The 23,729-nt window shown below is 38.2% G+C and overlaps 1 protein-coding gene and 1 long non-coding RNA gene across 7 annotated transcripts in view; one reads left to right on the plus strand and one right to left on the minus strand.

Annotated features, from left to right (window-relative positions):
• LOC126921330 (DNA N6-methyl adenine demethylase-like) overlaps positions 1 to 23,729 on the minus strand; it is a 143,684-nt gene that overhangs the window by 37,552 nt on the left and 82,403 nt on the right. The window contains exon 1 of one of the 6 annotated variants that reach the window (XM_050732826.1): positions 11,854 to 12,304. The exons of the other annotated variants lie outside the window; for them this stretch is intronic. The gene's annotated coding sequence lies outside the window, so the exon portion shown is untranslated. Of the gene's footprint in view, positions 1 to 11,853; positions 12,305 to 23,729 lie in introns of those variants that run through there. 6 annotated transcript variants of the gene reach the window in all.
• Positions 260 to 1,638, plus strand: LOC126921333 (uncharacterized). The gene is made up of 2 exons (XR_007712294.1): positions 260 to 393; positions 1,301 to 1,638. It is a non-coding gene; the product is annotated as an uncharacterized LOC126921333 (long non-coding RNA).

Raw genomic sequence — 23,729 nt, forward strand, 5'->3', positions numbered from 1 at the left:
AGTCACGATTCTCCAGCTCGAACCAGCACCGATAGGTGTGAATTATTAGTACGGGAACATCGAGTTTCACGTTGACGAGCAACGATGGTCGAGATTATAAAGAGCTGGTTGTTTATTCGTTGCGGGCACAGGTTGCCGCAACCGCGACGCGGCCAGCCCCGTCATAAATGTAAATTGAATTCCGTCGCATAAATTTCTACCGTGCGGCGTACCCAATAAATTCACCGCCCGATACAATCAGTAATATTCTGTAACATCGTCGCCGATCGGATTACGAAACTCTTTCCGCGCTGATCGAACAAGTGCCCTTGGAACCCTGTTGACTCTTGGACGAGGAACCATCCTTTGCTCATTATCCGTGAAACTGTTATTATACGTCAAATAATATTATAGGTAAGTAAGAGTATTATAAGTCGACCATGAGTTGCAAGAAAATGGGTTCGTAGGAAGTTAATCGAATACAAATATCTGAATTTTTGAATACTCAAATTGTTGAATTTAAAAAAACTTTAATATTCAAAAATATGGAACTGCCAAGCGGTTAAATTTGTTAACAATTACGTTTCGAGTTTCCGAATTTTCACATTTCGATAAAATCCGATTTCATCGCGATCGAGCTGTTAAATTTTTCAATCGTCGGATTCTTGATAATAGAAAATTATCGTATCGTTAAATTTTTGATCTGTCAAGCTTCGAACGTTCGAAATTTTGGAATTTGCAAATTCTACAATTTAAAAACCATATCAATTCGTAATAGATTATTGATCTGACTAATGAATCGATAGATAAAACTTTCTTATATTCAAGTTAACACTTGAACTTAAGATGCTTTTAAAACGAAAGTGAAATTGCGATATATAAATACCGATAAAAAGGAATAAAAATACAGATAGAAAATAGAAGGCCACGGCAGAGTCGTTCTGTACCTAAGAAATGTTATTCACGTAGCTTTTCGCTCGAAGATATGTTAAATACCATCTATGCACCTGTACGATCTGAGACGTGTTCTGTGTCAGGACAACAGCCTTGCAGAACGGTTTGAAATTACCAATCACTTATTGCGGTTCGATTTTCCGCGCTACCTGGCCGGCATCGCTGGAATCGTGACGCGTTACGCCGTCACGTGTGTGCATATACACTGTATACTTTATAAATAGACAAGGTCTCGGGCCCACGCTAAGCCCACGGCTAGAGAGTGCGTTCGCTTGAACGGCGATCGTCTGGTCGCACTCACTGAGATATATTTCGCCCCGGTTTCTGTCCTACTCGACTTCTTGTGTTTCTCTTACTCTTCAACCAGAGTGACGGAGGATTCCAGCTGCAACACGTGCCGCGAGAACGATGCCGCTTCCGTTCATGGATCGCCTGGAATATCGTTGCTCCAACGGAAACGTGACTTGCAAGGGCCGACTGACTGCCAATTACAATCTGTTCGACTATGTTACGAGAGATCGGGTTTCTGTTAATCGGTCTACGAGCTATTCTTTAGTCAATGTCGATTAACTCAATTTTCTCTACAAATTTTTCGATTAAAATATTTGTTGTCTCTATCTATTGAGCTTTGAGATCGTTTTCGTTTCAGGAAGGATTTTAATCATTTAATACAATAAAATAGCTATACCTGTATTTTATAAAGAATATGTCGTATATCTATTTGCATTGTAAATTGTTTCTTTTTTATCATAAAGCATGCAATCCTTTTGATTAACCTCTTAACGTGTACGCCCGTGAGATTATACTAGCGCGTACATTGGTAGAAACGTGTAATTGGTGTTAGATACACAGGTAAAGCGAAACACTCGCTTCATGGTGATTTGGTTAACATTATCAAACAGAAACTATAATATTTTATGCTTGGATAGCTGTATGAATTGTATCGTTAGCATAGTATATTACTTATAAATCTGAACAAAATTTTAGCATTAGATTGTAACGGGTATCCAAAATTTCTCCCAAAAATTATATCTGCCAAATCTAGCTAACTTGATTATATAAAATAATTTTACGAATAATATAATCCAAGAGTCAAAAAATCCTTCGCTAAAACTCCAAGTTAAACGTATTCCTCGATCATAAAGGTTCATTTCCTTTTATAAATCCTTTAATAAACTGTTCAAGCATCCAAGTTTTCTGCTCCGTTGAGTTTCTCTATCATCGAAGACACTCGATGTTTAAAGAAATCGAAGACGAAAAGACCTCTCGGGAAGGGAAACCAGCTATGAAAAACCTTGCGTTGGCCGTCGTGGTGTTCAGTGTTCATAGTCAATAACCTCCTCCAACTTCCCAAGGTTACCCCCTTCAAGGTTTCATAAATCGTTTATCTTCGAGTGGGCATCGTAGTACAGCTCCATACGCGAATAATGGAAAGTCAAAATTTATCAATGCCTAGACTCTTCGTACGGTACGAAAAGTGATACCGATATCACGGGAAACGGAGCTGTATCGCGTTACCTCCGTTTTATGGAATATCGTTCGGCGTGGTTTGATCCGCACGATCGAACTTCCATTGGAACGGTGCTTTCAATCGAAATACGTGAGCTATCTTAGAGTGGAATTTAAAATTTCATCGAATTCGGAATTTACATGATGCACGTAATAAAATAATAAACAGGATAAAATTCCATTTGAATGCATCTATGAAGCTAATGCTACTAAATGAGAAAATTATTACACTTAACGGATATATAATATATTTTAACTATATCTTAACTATACAGAGTGCGGTTGAATGACACGCACGAGCGGGCATAAGCTGATTCCTTATGAGAAAATAAGAAGAAAATATAGAAGAACATCATTTTATATGACGCTTTGCTTTCGAAAAAATCGAGCGCGAAAATTGATCAAGTATACTTGAACATGGCTAATGCCGGACTGAACGGGAACAAATAATCGACAGGAGGTTATTTTACGTGTGAAAACAAATCGAAAATGTAGAGCAAAATCTTTCCACAAGATGCTTTGTTTCTGAGAAAAATAAATATGGAAATTTATTATTAAATGGCGTAGTAGGTCAATTCTTAGTAAAACAAGTTCAAACTCCATTTTCTTGAAAATGGGGCTTTAAATGGGAATTTTATTCCACGTTTTTGATTTATTTTTGCACGTAGAATAATCCTCCGTTGATCGTTACTCATACCGTGCCAATAATTAGCCACATTCATGATATACTCGATAAATTTTGAAAATTGATTTTCTCGAGAACGAAGCCTCGTATGAAACATTTTCATTCCATATTTTCTTGTTATTTTTTCATAAGGAATCACCTTATACCCGCTTGTACGTGTTATTCGGTCGCCCCCTATATTGTAACATACATAATAATTCTAAAAACAGTTGCACAAATAAAAATTCTCAAATTCCTTTGTTTCTATAAGTTTGCATACCATCTTTTTGCCGTCAATCGCCAAAGAAGGCTTTCCTATCCGTTCGAGAACAATACTAAATGTTCCCATTCTCGAGCAGAATGCTCGTTAATGCACGGTAGAATGAGTCACGTAATGATTCGACTTGAGGTCGGTCACTTAATTGTTTCGAATGATTTCGCGAACATCAAAAACGTGCGTGAACTCATTCCTTCTCTCCACCATCCTACGAAATGAAACGTTCGCTGACGAGACATTTCATTGTACGGTTTGAAATATCAAAATGCAGAGAATCCTGGTATATTCGTATCTCTTGTCAGACGTTGGACTTTCGCATTTTTATCGAACTATCAGGTCTCTCGGTTTCTTGGCTGGCTTATTTATTATTCGCGACCATGGCTTGAAAGAAGAAAGAACGAGCATAATGGCCAGCCGGGACCGTGGCATCGTATTTTACAGACACACACGTACACATCTGAATCTGTGAAAAGTTGTAGAAGCTTGCAAGATCTCCGAGCGCTCATCGATCGTCGTGGAAAATGAGTTTCGCGATGCCACTAACGACGTCGACGATGGTTACGCTCGTAAACCTGGAGGAACATCCACCCGAGTCGCAACATCCCGCCACGATTTTATTGTTCTCCTGGTGTGTACACGCATGTCATTGATCGTGTTGTTAAAAACGCGTTGAACACGGTCATCTTTCACCGTAATGTAATTTGCTGTGATTATAATCGGCAGTCTCGTTTCGAGAGAAAACGACTCGATGGGAAATTCGTACGGTAGCTAGCTGTAAATTCTCGGCCCAATTAAAAGTTTCCGATTGTAATATCTCGCGTTTAAAAGAGAGACAAGCGTGTTTTACACGGACCTAACTGTAAAAGAGGAAATTCCGGTGCTGGATGTCGGAGTACTAATTTATAGTAAAACGATGTGGTCTGCTGTCGGCAGCGTTTTCGAGAAGAATATATTGGTTAAATTCATATTCCTTTGAAATGAAATATTCCGCTAACACTGCGACGAAATTTCATTCGTATTCCTCTTTAAAGCGAATTTTTATTTTTTCTTTTGCAAAATATTTTGAACGTGTCACTTAGAAACCGATTGCGTAACATAGTATAGACTTCGATAAGTATTTTGAAATTTTTTCAAGTGTTTTGAAAACCTAGACCGGTAAAAGAATTAAGTGAACATAAACGATCCACGAAGGATCAAGAGATTGAAAATTGATGTGATTGTAATTCGGAAAATTGATTGGTTGATCTGGATTCTTCAATATTACGTTCTTTGCACAAAGGACAGTATTGAAGATATCTCACGGATGAAAATAGCATTTAGAAACTACTATTAACAATGCACAAACTTCATGCTCAGATTTCCAACAAAGTTGATAGGATATTACGATCCATAAATTTAATTAAACCAGCAGAAACCACCAGTCCATTGGTTAGTTATATTCGTCTCTAAACGTTCCCTTTGCAATCAGCGATTCCATATCAGGAAATTCCACATGATGAATTCGACCAAATAATTCCAGAAAATATCTAACAGGATTCCACTCAGGGAATTTCATATGACTATCACATATTACAATACACGTAATACACGCATCTATTAGATCATAAATAAGTGTTACGTTTATAATTAAGAATAATATGAAGTAGGTAAATGTATTCTAATTAGTTCCCAAAATGTTTAGAAATTCCAAAATGTTTTATATAACATACACGATATATACATATAAAAATTTACTATAGTGGCTGCTCAAATACTTTCGTGAGTCTCACTGTAGAGTATCTTCTGGTGACAGGCCACACACTCGACCGACAATTTTCAATCGGTGTCGATCGAACGAGAAGAAGGTAGATTGGCGAGCCACTTCAAAGAGTCGCGTCGAGTCTTTTTCCACAGGAAAAGAACCCCGGCCAGGATTCATTTTTCTAACGGAGCGAGGCGGTACCAGGAGCGCATTTGCATCTCTCTGTCCGCGAGCTCATTTTTCCGACTATCTCGTCGGAAATAAATCTGCCCTGAGCCATGGAACAGGCCACAGCCGGTAATAAAAAAAAAGAAGAGAGAAGAGAAAAAAGAAAAGAAGGAGAGGGAAGGAGAAGAGGGAAGAAAAAAAAAGGCGAACGACGTTCTCCCTTTATCTGCGCCACGTAGCGCGGCTTTTTAATGACGGGCATAAGTAAAAGCGCATCCTGGCCTTAACGACTGAAACTGAGCACGGAAATTCATTAAGAGGAGAGGTCGAGATTCAATGATCCAAGAGTCCATGAATTTCGTGGATCATGGACTTCGCGCCTATTTTCCTTGTGTCTTCCATTTCTTCGAAATCGTTCCCGTTTCATCGAATCACTCTGTCGACATTCATTCGAATTTTAATACTTATCATGATAATTCTTATCATGATTAGTTAATCGCTTCTATTTTAAACTTGCGATCCTCGAACTTTCATGGGTCGATTTTACCTTTGTTTTTAACAAGCAAAAGTTTTTTAATGTTTTGAGAAATACTTCAGAGTACGTATAAGATGAGAAATCATGCATAGCAATGTTAACTATCTCGTTCCTGTCTTACAGATAAAAAATTTATTTCAGAATACAAGGCCATGATCGGACTTACAATAATCTAAGGAATGTAGGTTAAATTTATTACTTTTGCTACGTTTAGAAATTTCTTGTCGATCGTAGATATACCGACTAATTACAATCCCTAAGTTTTCGAAATAAGGAAAGACAGAATTCTTGCTACGTAATTTACAGATTTATGAATGTTACTGTTTCAACAGTGTCAGGATTATGTATCGCACTGATTGTACAGAAAAATATCAACCTGGAAGATAAATTTTACTATCATAGGATACAGTTTGTAACTGGTCATATAACATTTACTTCCTTGCTCCAATACTAATCAACGTATTCCAAAGAGTAAAAGCGAAACCATTATATCAGATGTTAGATAAAATCGGTACACGTAGGTCGATCATGACTCAGAAAGCGAAACTTGGACGTTCTATTTCGATCAGGTTATTTAACGTTCTTATCTGATCTCGTATATATTTGGATTTATCTTTGGACAATTATTTAATGTAGCATTTATAACACAATTAATATTATTTAATCTCATGAATTTCCTATATCGTAGGAAGAGAGGAAAGAGAAAGAGAGTGAGAGAAGAAGAAAGGAAGAATAAAGGTTTAGTTTCTGCTGCATAAATATTTCTTACAATTTTAAATCGTGCAGAATAATTATCTTGTTTGTAATTTATAAAATTTCTTATCTTATTGTCAAACTTGTGACTGTGTGTTATGTAAAAGATACTATTAGCATTGATAACTCGTGACTCGTAAAATTTTCTTTATAAAATTAGTTCAATTGCGCAATTCAATAAAATTGCTATAATTTATTTAAGAATTTTCTCTTTAACATGTCACTATATAAAATACGTCATATTACATTTGCATCTGCAAAAATTCAAACTATTAATTTGTATAATTGTATAAAAAAGTTTCTAACCAAGAAATAATTCTTAAATAGCGCTTGACAAGATGAAAATCAGTTCGCACTGTATGGTGTTTCCACCCTCGAAGCGTCCTCAAGACAATATCGAGCTGATATTTCCCGTCTGAAAGACAAACTCGTTTCAAACGTCATCGTAATTCCCGCGGAAGCATTGGGATCGTGCATACGTGCCTGTCCCAGTATCTATCCGGGCCACGGACAGAATTTACGAGCGAGTTATACGAGCGACGTGGCTTTATATCATTACTCCCACCAATATTCGCCTCTTTTATTACCGATTCCGCCGGAAGTTTAGCCGTCCAGGTACACGCATAAGCCACGAACGTAACTACCAACTATTTTCTTCTTTTATTCGCTGTTTAAACGCGGCCAGCTTGAATACGCTTCACGGATTCTTTACGAAGAAATGAAAACCATTTCTCCCGAAAGTAATAAGAAAAAGAGGAAAAAGAAGAAAGAAAAGATTTAGAGAAAAACGATAGATGCGTTTTACGGATGGAGAAGTGACGGCGATGATGATGGTTCTTTTAAAACATCAATCATCGATCAGAGAAGCGGACGAGGGTTTAGATCCCGCGTGGCTGGTTCGACCTTTTCGAAAATGGCCCAGGGGTAAAGACCACCTGGACCGAGCCGTCTACTTATACCAGTTGTTAGGGTCGCGATTTACCCTCGAATCGTGGGGGCTATATAACGTGCACACCACGTGCTCGAACACGTGGCCGTTTATTGCCACTGATAAATCCTACTTTTGATTAGCCAACGTCTGTTCTCATTACTACACACATCATCGATTACATTTTTCCGATCCTTTGCAGGAGTTCTCATTAACGAGATTTTCATTCGTGTTCTTGTTCCATTTGATTACGCTTCTTAATGAACCGCCGTGTTATGTACGAGTCGGTATTATGGGAAGGAAAAACGAGATAAATGGAAGTTTAATGAATGGTTGGGATGATTAATCTGAATCCTAAGTTAGGTCGCATTATGCGGAGATGAGGAGATAGCTAAAAAAGTATAGCACTGTTGAACCTCGTCCAGATTAATAAACTATTTGAATTCAAAGGAGTTGAAATGAAAGATTTGATTAATGAGAGCGTAGAAATTTGAGAGAATATTTCAAGTCGAATTAGAAGTTAAACTTAAATTAGAAATTTATACTGATCAAGTGGTTTCAAATAAAAATTCCTCGAACCTATCGCTATAATTGTCTGAAAGAATGTAAACCTATCTATTATAACAGTCAAACAGTCTTACAATTATATCAAACGTACAGTCAAAACCTTGCCTTAAAAATAAAACGAACATGATAAGAAGCCCACTTTAAATTTTACACTGTGTCCATTAAAAATTTTCTATTTTCTGCAAGACACAAAACTGGATTCTGTTACAAAAAAAACGTCGCCAATGAATATACAACGATTCCACATGGATTTCAAGGGCCATCAATTAAATCACATTTGCGTGCACCATCAAGGATAGGCAATCGTTATCGCGACAAATAACGAAGGGTACCGTAAGCGACGTTTAACGAGCTACGCTCGTTTCTTCCCCTTATCAGAATCGCGATAAATGTCCGTAATAAGCTCTTATCATCAATCACTCTGACAGCCTGATAACTCACTCCCATTCACAGAGATACCCGTTCCCGCGTCTTTCTTAACCATTTAACGCTTTATGTTCTCCAACTGCGTATACATAACGAAACATCTCGATACGTTTAGCAACCATCATTCTGGTCGATAAAAGATCAACTACTAGTTGCATTTTATCACGTACTTAAGAATTCTATGCTTGAGAATTTCAGAACTTTTTTTTTTATGACAAAAACGTCATATACTCAGCTTAAGAATTTTTGTATAATGTAGTTGTACTTGAGAATGGTCGCGTGCCATGTTTTCCAGTAAACGTGACCATCGTTCAAAAGAATCTCTCTTCTTAAGCTCGTGTCTCGCCTAAAAGTTGACCACGGTTCATGATTCGGCCGTGGAATTCTCGGCTTCATTCATTCGAACCGGTTATTTCTAGGAAAGAGGAGGTTGAATGAAAATCTGTCAACCCACGTGGCGAAACGCGTGGCCAATGACCGCTTCCGACCTCGACGGTTTGTCTTTCGTCCATCTCTAAACCAAACGATTCGGTGACTAAACTCGTACGAAATCCAAGTGCTTCCTTTTTGTAATATGGTCGATTGATTGAGAAAGAAAAAAATTGGTCGATATGGTAATCGGTGATGTATTATATTTACATTGGAACTATTGACGATTGGAATACGAAGTAGAAACTCGTAGACGTTGTAGAAATCAAAATAGTTAAAGTGAAAGATATATGACGAAATATATAATGCAAAAAGAGGGTCAAGTTTTTAATCTTCTTACAAAAGATCATACAAATGTCGAAAAATATATTATTGTAAAATTGATAATTTTTGTGGTTGTTTTAACTAACCTGATAGTCTCGCTGTAAAAGGAATTGGTGATTGGAATGTTCTCTTTGTGACAAACGGGCTCCTCGAATTGATTCCAGCATTTATTCATGACCGATTGCAAATTCCACTCGCGTGAAACAATCACCTATATGGTATGCTGACCATTTGCACTCTAACGAGTTTTACGATATGAACAATTTGCAGTTTCTGCAGCTCTCTTTTTTAAATCAAAAGTTTTGTTTTGAGAAGGGAAGACCTATAAATGTCTGAACATTTATTTATACAGCAGTCTTCTTTTCTTATCTATTCCTTTATCGTTAAAGACAGAACTAAATTATCAATGTGTATGTGCTGTAACGATGGTTGTAAAGTACAAAGGATCAAGATTAAATTTAATTTTTCTTGAACCTAATCTAAATTCATGGAAAATTCAAAAAACCCTAAGAATCAATTCCTGTAGATTTTGCTTAATTTTTCTCTAACCAAACCCAGAAGATTCAGCTGCCAAATTCACGAAAACTTAGAAATAAAATCTTGAAGAATAATTTCCACGTTTTTCATAAGCGATCACAAGTCTCTATCTTCTAAAGTTATTCACATAAAAAAATCGCCTCTAACCTTCCGTTACGTTGTCTTGAATTTATTACGTGATGAATAAATGATCCTTGCATCTCGAGATGACTATCTTATGCATTGATGATTGTTCACGAGCAGTGGCTGATAGGAATCGCTATTTATTTTACAGCTAACAGGATTAGTTTCTAATCTCGTTGCCCTTTTTTCCATCGGACTCCACGTGATCGGTTCCAAAGTCACGAAGGAAGAATCGATGCCTCGAAGCTCGATGTCTCCGACGAATAGCTAGCGCATAGGACACACAACGCCTGACCTGAATTCCACCAGTACATGATAGACGAATGATTGCGTAACAGTAACACACGCGTGCTTTGTGGAATCGCTTTTTCGTGCTTAGCGTTGGTCCTTGAGGGGGGAGGGGGGGCGAGGAAAGAGAAAGAAGAAACGAGAGAAAAGAGTTGAACGAATCTCCACTGAACGTCCACCACTTGGCGGTTGTTTGCAAGAGGTGTTCTTCTCTGATCAAATTATGTTAATATGTTCCACAAGAACAAATAAAAAAAAAGGAATGTTATATAAGTAGATCGAAGCTTTGTTAACAGTTAGAATAAAAATTATGACAATGGTAGATGACGAGAATATATTTTCGATCAACATAATCACTAGCTATTAATACTCCATTACAAAGTGTTCACTGTTCCTGGCAACAGATATACGGCTGATAGTAATAAGAGACTTATTTTATTATATGAAATTCACTTCGATTTTGCATCAGCTTAATGAGTCGACAAAGAATTCTTTGATGTGTATTATTCTGTATTATTATATTCATTGTCCGTATTAATTCTCGCTTGATATATTTTTCCTTTCAATGATTTCATTTGAACGAAAATTCTTATTAAGAAAATCCTTAACCTCATTTTCATCATGCGTTCTAATTCAGGTCTAATATACTTTTTATTTCAATATTTTTCATACATAAAAGTGTAATGGTTCTAGATCTGATAATTTTAGAAACTAAAACGATCAGATAAACCACACTAAAGAATTGTAGTTGGAAAAAATATTGGAGCACTCTGTATAATTTTACTGTCTTCGTAATATATACGAACATGCGTTTCACGGAGGACCAACGGGATGTTCGGAGCATCGTAAACGCTGATGGATCGCTTAGGTTTGTTGTATGCTGCTTTTTTCGCGGGCTCACGATAGTGTGCGTCAGAGACGATTAAACTCGAAGATTGGCTGACGAAAACTCGTTTAAACTGTGACAGTTGGTTTTAATCGTGCTCTAAAAGCAAACTGTCAATAGAATGAGAAAGATCCGGTATTTTTAATATTTTACCTTCGCAGCGTTTAATGTCTGTGGTAGTAGAAAGCGCGCGCATGAGGTTTCCTTCGATGGAAACGATAGAAAAGAACGACAGAAAAGATGGAAAAGATAAAAGATGTTGAAACCTTTCACGGCATAATAAAATTACGAAGAATTCAGAACGATTAACTTAAAGAATAATTATTCTTTAAGTCCCCCAGCATTAAAAATATGTACTTTTAGCCTTTCGTAACTGATAAAATTTAATAATAGCACACTCTATATAATACGATTTAATACGTAAAGTAGTACACTTTCTAAGGCTAAGCCGTGAAGTCGTTCAATTAATTAAATTAAAAAATTGAAGGGAATTAGTTTTGCTTTCGATCGATCACAATGTACCGAAGCGTTGGTATAATATGATCAAGAAAAAGCATCGTGCACTATGCATGCGTCCATAAAGGTTTATCGCTTGTCTGCAATCTCTCTAGGTTGCCTTGAGGGTCCAAGGACTTCAATTGAAACCATACAAAATACGTAGTACGTTCGCGAGTATACCGGTTCGCGAAGTTTGCAACGATCTCCGCGGGACTTGAGAATCGACTGGACACACGGTTCCTCCAATATAAAGAGCGGGAAACTCACTCTGCGTCTTCCTGTGGACCACGTCTGCAACCGTGTTCTTTACCATAAATTCCACTTCGAATTCTCTTCTCTTTTCCTATCACGTCGTCGCTCTGATTCTCTTCACGCACAATAAAGAGACAACACAGTGAGCCAACACTGAATCACTCGAAGAAAAGGATTGTTTTTTTTGTACACGAAAAGAAGAAAAAAGAAGCAACACGCGTCGCGACACCGGAATTTCAATCTCGAAGAATCACTGCGCGAGTCTCTAGCGGAGGCGTATTTATCGCGTGTAATCGCGCGGCTCGGCTTCCCGGCGAATGCTTCTCGCTCGTGCAACAACCGTGAACACACCGTGCAACATGCACGACACACAGAGAGAGAGCCGATAGGGAAGGAGACAGCAGCAGAGTGGGAGAGAGGAAAAGAAAGATAGAGAGAGTCTCGTGTGCGATCCTCCGAACGGAGCTCTCACCGTGCACTGACTGCTCCGCTCCGCTTGCTCACTACCGTCAATAAGATCGATCGAGTCCACTACTCGCGAGAGATCACACTAGACGCGCAGCGATCCGCCGAAAAACTCCCGTGGGACGCTTCTCCGCCCTCTGCAGCCCTCCTCGCCTATTCTCCCTCCCTACTGTCCCTCGTTCCTTCTCACTCGCGCCCCCCCTCCTCCTCTGATGCTTTCCCCTCCTCTTCTCTTCACCGCGGTCTCTGGCTTCTTCTCCCTCGCCTCCCTCGCACCCCCCACTCAACCCCCACCAACAGTGCACTGCTCTGTGTGCTTCGTAAGTACGTGTATGCGCAGTCTGTGTAGACGTTTATACATATAAAGTAGTATACTCTCCCTGTTCCCCCCCTTTATTCCCCCTTTGGCCGGTTGTCTCTTTCTTGTTCTTGTGTCGCTTTCCTTCTCCTTTTACGGTGTTCTTTTTCTCTCCTTCAACGAGTGAGGTTATCCTTTTCGCTCTTATCGCGGACGCGCTATCACGAATTCCGGCGGCCGGCGACACCGGCTACGTGAACTCGACACTGGTCCCGCGGTGTCATAACATTGGTAACAGCCTGTCGCTGGCTATTAAAAGCACGTACAACGCTGGGTGGCAGTTATCACGAGCGTGATACGCGGCCCGTTTGCACACGCCACACCCCGGAACCACGAGGATGAAGGAAGGTGGCAAGCAAGCAAGAGAGCGTCACGGTGACAGCCTGATCTCTCCGCAGTTTTCGAGAGTGCGACGCGATCCTGTCTCTTGGGAATTCGTTTAGTTTCTACTGCTTTTAAAACTGCCGCTCTTTTTCGCCATACATTGCTCCTTCTGTTTTTTACTCGATCTATCGATTGATCTACAGATCTATTTTAGTTTTTGCTAATTCGTTCGCTTTCGATGTCATTTCCCTGTTGTGACATCTTTTCTGCAAAAAATAAACGGTAAACAAGAGATAGAGATCGATGTATTGAGGTAACGTTCGTTGGCTCATACTGTCGTTCGAAGTCAGGCTAGCAGCGCGTCAAGTGCGCGCCTCCGCGTTGTTTCAGTGTTCCAACTCGTCACTCGTCGCTCGGAACCGTTCGTGCCTTTCCGTGTCGCTCCGCTTTCGCGCTTCCTCCCTCTTTCTCTCTTCGTATTTCCATTCCTCTCTTCTTCCCTCCTAAGCCCCCCAACATCTCCCCCTTCATCACTGTTTTCCTTCGTTTTCGTCTCGTTTTGTCTTCGTTTCGTTTCTCCTCCTGTATTCCCTTCTCCCTAACCCGAGTTGATTCTCCTACGCGTTTCTATACGTCTCTCTCTCTTCCTCCCACTTTTCTCTGTCCCCCGCCTCTTTCGTTGCTTCTGTCTCCCCTACTTGGTCCCCATACGAAGTTCTACCAATCGTACACCAACGTGGAGAACTCTAGCGATGGAAACGATACCCTCGCAAACTGTATCGATACGCTACCGTGGAAGCCCCTCGCTTTTCCATTAAAGTACAGGAAGTACTATGCAGTACTTCTCTCCATGATATCCTATTCTCGTTTTTACACATAGATCTCGCACTTTCTTCTGTTGAAACATTGGAATAATTATTGCCCCCATACTGCGTGACCTGTAGGAAAATCATTGCAATACTCTATCGCTTTGAAAGGTGGCTAATTAAATCGAGGTTTAATAATATGTATACAGTATCAGAATAACGTACTATATGGTTGAGGAAAGCATTCGAGAAATTTGAAAGAGTTGGGGGACTCAGAAAAATGATGACGAATACCGAGGAATAGATAAGAAAAAGAACCTTCCCCCCTTAGGCATGTCACCTATCTTAAAACTCGGTAAAACTAAAAGATAACATGGAAATCGTAGGTAGACTTCAAGTGTTATTACATTACTCGACAGGCTTGTAATATTAATATTTAAAATATACAGCATACAAATCATCTTAATTAATATCTAACTATACAGTGTATGAGATTATTAAAGATCGAGTATCTAGTTAATGCACCAAACATTTTTATATTTCTTTTCATTTAAGTTGTAACTACATACAAGTTCCTCAATCTAATTTCAACTTCTTTTCATAAAGAAAAATATGTTTAACTGCCAATGGAATTAATTCCATCGCTAGCTATCGCTACTGTTCCACCCCCGCCTCCCACTTTTTGTTTCTTCCGATACATATCCCTGCTAGAGTCAGGTAGCCCCCTTGAACCTCCAACCCCTTTCGTTCCCCCACCTGTGCAGTCACTACCACTTAGGATTCTCTCTGCCTTCGTCATTGCTACGGTTTTTCCATCTCTGTCGTTGGCATCGTCGTTGCAGACGCCACGACGACCACCAGCAGGTAGCCATAGCAATCCTCGCGACAAAAGCCACCACTTTCGATTCGAATTCTTTTCGATGGTTACGGTCGATTGCTCGTATCACTACGAAAGCATACAATTTTTTGATCCCAGCCTTTGGACGCCTTTTGTCTCGTCCGAGCTTTTCATCTTTACTCTTTCCAGATTTTTTAAATTTTGCCTTTTGTTTTATTTTCTGTACTTTGAGTTCATCTATTTTTCTTTTCCCCATCAGTTCTAGAACAGATACATTTTTTACTCCGTTCATAATTAATGAATCTGTTAACTAGAAACTCCTATTTCTTTTAAAAACACGCTAGGCTATTTTATGTTAAAAAGGCTTTTTTACGCCTTTTAAATCTTAAAATTAACAAAGATGAACCAGTATCGGATTCAATTCTCATACGATATATATAATTTGTAATATGTAAAGAGTATTTATAAATAAAGAAAGAGATTAGTAAACTAATGCCGAATTAACTTGTCTTGTCTGATTAACAGAGACATTTTACATAATAAATTTTTTACTTATAGAATTCAAAAGATTAGAAAGAATTTCTATAGATTTCTTCTAATTAAATTTCAATGTTCTCGACACTGTGCATACACGTATGGCTACACGTTGAAAAAAGAAGAGGAATAAAAGTTGGACCAAAGCTCGTGTATACCGCGACCGGTTAACCGGTGAATCAGGCCGCTGGCCGCCGCGGCGCGGCGTGAGCAAATAAAAAGCGACCAGGGCGAGAGACCTCTCCCTTTCACGACATCGATATTTTAATTGTTCCAGCTCGTCAAGGCGACTCGCTTGCATCAGCGATCGTGTGCCATAACACTCAATTAGCTGTGTAACTTTCCTGCGTTCCCCTTCCACGCCTCATCGATTCGAGTTGCGATTTTCCGACGCTCTATTGGTCCCTTCAACAACGTTTCCTTGCATGTTTTCTCAAAATGAGAAAAAAGATTTAAACAACATCACGTTAACTTACAAGCCGTTCTATAATTGTTTAATAGAATTAATCCATGTACACTCGATTTTCTTTGAAACTTTCCAAACTTCGAATGAACAAACGTTGCTTTGAACTATTGATTATCATTTTGCACGAGGAATTATCTTTTTCCTGATTATATAATAATTTACGTTATTAGGCTAATAAGGTCGAAATGAAGTGGACGGTTAAAGCTACGATGGAGTAGAGCGAAGGGACCAATCGCAGTTCGAATTCGAATTCGAAAAGCGTGGCTCACGATAGATACGTATATTTGAAACGCTGACTGGAGGGTTCGTTTATTAACGTCGCTGCAACTTGTTGCTGGCCGCGTTGCCGCCTCTGAATAACGCCCTTCTGACCTCTCCGGAAGCTTCCCTGTCCACGGCGCGCTCCTTTCAAGGAAACCGAGACGCCCTTCTGTGGCTCCGTGCTTCCGCATTTGCCAAATCGCTTCTGCCACTCGACGTAATCGCGGTCTGGCTTTCGAAACTCATCCTTCGACTGTCGGTGTCCTCGACATTGCGTTTCGTGCTGAAGTATACTCCTCGACTAAATTTTAGCACGTTCCTTAACAGCCAACCTTCTTACGAATTCTAGTTCAATTTTAGAATAGTAAAGCTGTTTTTTCCCTTTTTTCCTTACTTATCTATTAGTCTTTCAGTCCTATTTAGAACCTACTTCTTTTTATCATACTTAGATGATACAACAGTCATCCTATACAAATATGACAGCACCTGTGAAACTTGCTAAATTCTAACGAAAAATTTTACTGTTTAAACGTTCTATTTAAGAAATAATAATAGGTCCTCCACATATGTAATTTACATGTTTCATTATTTACATAGTACAAATTTTCATTAATATTCATTAATATAATATCTAATATAATAATTAGAATCTTCAATATTCGGGTTAAATTTCTATCGTTTTCTTCGTCCCATGTAAGATTAATTTCTGTAAATTATCGTGGAACACCGATGAGACGCGTTAACATCTCAATGATATGGAGAGGATGGCTACTTGACGATGCAGAGGGATGCATGAAGCAACAGCGATAACGGGGCTGCGGATGAGGGGATGAAATGAAAATACTGGTGTTTTTGATTGTGCATTCGGGGGTGAATGTTGCTTGTTGCTCTTGGGACTCTGCCAATGGTGGAGTGTTCGACGAGATTGTGGAAACATTGGGCGAAAGGTGTTCTCGAATTGTTATCCTTTCCAAATGTGAGGTTTTAGCAGATATTGAAAAAGAGATTAATTTTATTACTAGTTATCGCAATACGATCTTTTCTGAACTGATGACGGAATTTGGCGATGTTCCTCGGTTACATCAGCTGTAGTATAAGACGTGAAATAAACGGTTGAACTATGAGATCAGAAGTATGAATCAGTGCGTTGCAAGGTACTAAGTCGCGATTACAGTCATGTTTCAAATATTCTGCACTGTTTCGAAAGTTTTTAGTCGTGAAGAATTTACCGATTGTTCAAGATCATCCTGGGGTGACCTCACACCACAGACATTAATCGCTTTTAATAACTAAAAGCTCGTGATCTCTGTGATTTCTGAAATAAGGTCTGAAAGGTGTTCTATCTTATTTTCAATTATTTTACGTTTGATATAAACAATAATATTGCAAAAATTTGATAGTACAAAAATGAAATATATATAGAACCTGGTAAAAAGCGCTTCATTGGAAAGTAAAGATCCACTGTACAGTATTTATGTATAAGTAAGTACATTCCATCAAAGTTTTAAATCGTCAATAAAGAAAAGGTGGATTTCTTACAATTAACATGACAGTGCCTATATATATATATACTATCACCGTTCCAATAAACTCCACATTATCCATTTAAAACATTATCGTTACTTTGTTCCTTTCACTTTAGCTGTTCCGCTAACTCTCTAATTTAATATACAAAAATCTTTGGAATATGACATTTGAAATTTCCTTTTTCTGATATTCTCCATAGTATCACATTATTTACACATGTAATCCCGGCAAAACGAGAGTTTTACGTACTCGCGCAAGTGCAACCGTTTCCTCTTTCTTGTCAGCGATCCAACCGAAGTGGAACGTCCATAGTACGTTTGGTATGATTCATCGTGATCTTATAACTTGAAATTACATGATCTTATTCGATTGTGATCGGTTATCGGCGACACACGTGCGTTCCTTCACGTTTCATGCGGCAACCAAGCCACGAAACGACTTCCATACGCCGAAACTTGCTCGAGAAACCTATCTAATCGAGCCGCGTTTACGAAAGGCAATCGATTTTTCGTTTAATTTTCGTCGTTGAGTCGCGTGGGCCCCAAGCGATCGATTAATCGTGAGCCATTACGAGTAACGATTCGATGGACAGCCCCAGGAAGATTGAGCGTTAATTATCAACCTCCTCTCGGACGAACATTCAATTATCCTCTCGAGATCGTTGGAATACTTTTTCTTGTATTTTTTAGCCAGAGCTTGTTTGTACAGCGTGATCTACTGTGATTGGATAATTTGCAGCCTATTTTATGGCGCGATTGGCTTTCTTTCCTTTTTGGTTGGTTAAAGATATTGCGATAGTATTTGTTTCGATCCACAAATTTTTGTATTTCAATCTGACTCTCGTTTCGATAAACGAAAAAGTCATTAAGGTTTTGAAAAGCTTGTGTATAAAATGCGAAGAAAATTGCACAGATTAACAGGGATCCTCGTATTTTGTCTTTGAATCTAGGAAATTTGTTAACGATTGAGAAACACGATTGGATTGAAAATAACTCAAAGAATGCAGTAGAATTAATGCTTATATAGGCAGCCAAACTGTTGTGGTCTAATTTTAATTCAACGAATTAACCAATTTTATCGTGTGACGTGTCATCTTTAAATAGATATTTTTAACACCTACAACTTTTATTCTACATTTTTTATGATCAGATTATTGAGTTTGTTGTTATATGAAAAAACTATCATCGACAACTTTGGAAATTGTTTACAAATTCCGTGCAAGAAATTTCGAATGGTAAATATATAGAATGTGTTCCTGAAGATGATTTCTATAAGTTCGCGCAAAAAGATTTCAAATACCATCTAATGTCGGATTTGATCCTTTTTCAGGCTAATTTGACCGGAATGATATGTTTTGACTTAAATCTTTAAATTACTTCAACTTAAGAAAAGATATTAAGATATAATACACAGTTTCTTTTCAGTGTACATCGTTCGGTGTTCCTTTCTTGTCATTATGCATTTCATGTGATGCTACTTCGTTTTCGAGAAAACGTTGCAAGAAAATAAAACGTAACTACCCGCGAATAATTTACGAAGAGAAAGCCATCGTTGAACTTCGAAGAGGATCCATTCGCTGTTATTCGGTTAATAAGAAAAATCCGATTTCACGATAAAATAAACATTTGTATCCATAAAAGGAGTATAAAAACGTGACGAATGGCCCGTAAAACGGTGATACTCGATCAGGTAATATTTTTTTTTTTAAAGTTACCTGTCTCACGGGACAAACGAGATTTATGTAATAATCTAAGCGCAACACACAGATATACATATATATAGCATCTTTTTTTCCCGTTGCTATCACACGATAAATATTTATTCGTAGCACGGTTTAACTTCTGATAACCGAGAGAGGAATCGTCGTAATGTCGCATCGATCATCGTCGTTCCCGGAATCTTCTTCAGGTGGAAACCACGAGAAACTCGACTAATGGCCGAGATTCGCTACAGACGGTCGCTATTAAATTTACCGTCACAGTTTCGGGTTAATTTATCTCCCGAGGTGCATTTGTTGCGAGTGAAACTTTGACTTGTAGGGTGAGATGATTTCCAGATGTCAAGGTCACCCGGCCTTTCACCAACAACATCATGGATTCTTAAATATTTGACATTTTTTTCATTTGTAAATGTCTATCTTTTATCTAATCGTTAGAACTTTTCGTTTTAATTTAAAGATAAAAATAAAATCTCTTTGCCGAGTTGTCGTTGATTTTCGTTGAACGCAAGGAATTTTTCATCGCGTTTGAATAATAACTATCTTATCGACTCGTTTAGTGGAAAATACGTGGGTAGTACTATCTTATCTACGGGTCTAGATTAGACAAGAGAAAGGCCCACTCAAGACCCAGAGCGGAAATCGTGGCCCAATTATTTCTTCCATGTTCCTTGCTTAATTAACAATAATAATAACAGTCAAGCCCCAAGATATAATTACAGTCTTGTGAAATCTACCATTAAACTTTGATCCAATTACCATACAATATATCTGCATACAATTCCATTAAAAATGAAATCAACGCAATAAAAGCAACAGAGAAAAGTATCTTCTAGCTACATGTAGCAGTATTGCAAAAATCTAAAAGACACTCGATCCTCGTGTCGTTCAATTCTTTGTACTTTTCTCGTACTTTGGTTATTCTGTACGTATAATTATTGTTACATAAAAATGACGCAACAGAATGCGAGTAAATGACTCTTAAGAAACGACTCTAAAATAGAATTGCTTGATATAAATACACTATCGTCTACGACTGCACGGCGTATTTTTATACGTTTTTTGAAAATTGAAAAGTGCAAAATTTATGACATATAGCATTTATGACATATAGTGCATTAATTATTAAATGATAATGATATTCGATAGGCAAGACAGTCTTCTATAAATATTACTTTCATTACTTCATATTGGTTTTTAAACATTTACACGCATCATAATTATTCTACGTATTACACATAACTATAGAAATTATAAAGCAGCAAAGATCATTGTATTTCGATTCATTAATTTGATAATCAACTAATGTTAGTGGTAATCTGATAATCAAAATGCATCTTGTCAAAAAATAAGCAAGTATCCTGTATACTTGTCACCCATAGTGTACACATTAACCGAGGCTGACGCGCAAAATCTTCGACAATGATCGAAGACACGTAAACGCCAGCTCGTCAAATATTAATTAAAATCTCGTTAATCGTAAATACGTTGTTTGGTATCGAGGCCGAAGAATCGCGACTGGATAACTGGTTCGAAAATGATAAAGAGGAAACGGTAAAAGAGAAGAAGAGAGAATGATGGCGGTTATCTGGCGTAGAAATTCGAAGGAGGGCGGAAAGTTCGCACAGACCGGTCATAAATAATGTCACCGTTCGTTCTGACTCGATTATTTCGCACGGCGCGGAACTTAATTATCCTAATCACGAAAATTATAGGCAAGAGTTCGCCACGGGTTCCATTACGCCGTGGCCAGCCTCGCAATACTTAATGGCCCCTTCTCGCCAGAAGAAACGCTCGTAAATAACATCGCGTTTTGGATAATGTAGAGTGCCTAATGGAAACACCGGGGCTCGCTTGATTATTTGAACGTTTATACGAACGCGGTCTTCGTAATATTCCTTCGTTTCGGAAATTACACTTCTTGTCGTTCTGATGAGGTAGTAAATATGGTGAAAAGGTAATCGGTACTCGGTGTATAACGGGGGATTAAGACGAATAAAGAGTAATTTTGCTTTTTAAATTCTTGAAACTGTACAAGTAATCGTGAAGTGATAGTGAACTTTATCCGTGTCAACGGTTGCTTAATTTGTTGTCAGGTTCAACAATTGTCGATGAGTTATTTAGGACACTCCACGCCGGGACATACGAAGTACAATATAGCGTCTACAAGTATTTACATGTCGTTTATTACAGGATTAACATACCAATTAATGTTAGATTCCAAACTATCGAATTTCGTATTATTTAATGATACTGGCTATAAAGATTTGATACTATGAAAATGAAATAGGTTTTGATTAAAAAAAAAAAAAAAAGTTTCGCTGGAAAATAAGAATTTTTTTAATAGTAAGGATTTAACCTGAAGCCAATAATTATTTTAGGGTTTTTCGGTTAAAAACAAATTTAAAAAAGTTTAATCTGGCTAAATCGATATTTGTTAAACCAATAGGTAATTAATATTTACATTTAGGGGCCCTTTGGCTGATTTATCAGAATATGATATTCACTTAAACGGTGAATATGTTAACTTCGTGTTTAGTAATTAAAATGCGCATAGTGCGATGATAAGCGTTTCGGTAGGACCGTGCATGAAGCGCATAAATCTTTCGATCTTTATGTATGGGACGATTGCAAAATCCTCTCATCAGACATACTTATGCACTGAATCACGATTTCATTCCATACTATTCTTCCGACTCGCACTAATGATCCAGTTCACGGCGGGCATACTGCCAACTGGTTCGTTCTTATTCATCAATCCCTCAAAATTTCTGCCTTTTTTTCCTCTACTCAGCGTTCACTTATTAATTCCTCCTTCTTAATCATCCATTCAGCCTCTTTCCACCATAATAACTTTAATTTCTTTCTTTAATCAATCAATCGTGGACAATAAAATGATTCGTAAAATTCATAAGAACGCACTTCTTCCTTTCGATACTAATCATTTTTTTTTTTTTTTTAAAGAAGTTAAGTAATAACGAAGGTAGATAATCAAGAAATTTTGAAAAATCCTGTATTCTCGATTCGACTAAAAACGACTGAAATTGATTGTACATCGATTCGCGATACTTGTAAATGTATTTTCGTTCACGCGGGCATCTACCACAGGAAAAATTGTCAGCTTTGCGAACGTCCTACCCTCTCAAGCTTTGCCATTCCTTTGAGGCTCTTCGTTCGCCCCGATCGCTTCCTCTTTCCTTTTTCCTCTTTTTCACACTTTCCGTTTGTGTAGGTACGTCAACAACGCGGTAGCAAACTGGCCGTGGCAATGATCTGCCAGCGGTTTTTCACCTTTCTCGTCTCTTTGCAACGCTTACTCCGAAATTAACTGTTTTCTATGCTTCAAAATATGGATAGAATGTATTTTTAAACTATGTCGAATATTCATATCTGTTCAATATTATTCATTACAAAACCTTAACGAAGAAACGGTAGAGGGAGCAGGAGACGAAAGATGAGATAAAAGGCAGATGGAACGATAGTAAAAAGAATTTAAATTGAAAAGCGAAAACCTATGATGCTACAAATATTATTTTCGAAATTTAACCTAGAGTGTACTACTATTTATTATACAATTTTATTACGGAATATCTATTTGTATTATATCTACATTATATTTATTCGTCTTATAGAATATTTATTTATTACACGTTTATATTTCATTAAATTGGAACTACTCTACTAGCAATATGAAATGAAGAAATATGTAAAACGTAAAATTGGAATTACAATCGGTTTCCTCCTCGTGTTTTTATTTCATTTTTCCGAACGAATCCTGAATTTCCGTTTCACGTTACCCAATTTCGCGACGAACGTACAGGTGAAAAAGGAAAGCGGAGAATGGAAACGAAGAAACGAGATGAACGAGAAGCAGGAAGAGAGAAAAGAGATGGAGAGGGTGGAGAGAAGAATTAGCATTTTATTCGTGCCGCGACCGATCGATATTCGTGGGCAGGTTCGTCTTCGTTTTCTGCCGGTTGGAACCTTTGGAGCCGACACATTGTTCGCGAATTCAAGATGGCGTGCACCGACACCTCTGCCGCCGCCGCCACTGCCGCCAACAACGCACCCCTCTTCGTAACCCCCTCCGTTTCGTCGAAGCTAAATTGCATTAGGTCGACGAAAGGAGAGGGAGGAGAGAACCGGGGACGACGAGGGTAGGTATGAGGTAGAACGAGGAAGGAGGGTGTATGTGAGCCAGGGGTGTAAAGAGGGAAAAGAGAGGAACCACGAGGGGATGGGTTGATGGCAGAAGACCGCTAATTATTTCACCTAGGATACCCACTAGGATGATCTTTCTACTTGCCAGCTGAAATCCGTGGATTGCGAATTACCATTGATTTTGGATTAAATCGTTTGGAAACCGGGGGAATGTCTGGCTCGATCGAGGCACGATTGCGATTTCATATCGAATTGTTGCCGCATAGGGCTTGAAAATCAATTCGTGCGATCGTTCGTTGCATGTTTTTAGCGAATTACTTTCAAAATACTACATATCAGGTTCGATAAATTTGTTCTTGGAGTGATTTCTTCATTTTTAATTTCGTTTTATGTTGCTCTTTGTGACTTGGTTTATATCGTTTTGCTGTTCGATG

Source organism: Bombus affinis, chromosome 10 (assembly GCF_024516045.1).
Source record: "Bombus affinis isolate iyBomAffi1 chromosome 10, iyBomAffi1.2, whole genome shotgun sequence".
Taxonomy (NCBI): domain Eukaryota; kingdom Metazoa; phylum Arthropoda; class Insecta; order Hymenoptera; family Apidae; genus Bombus; species Bombus affinis.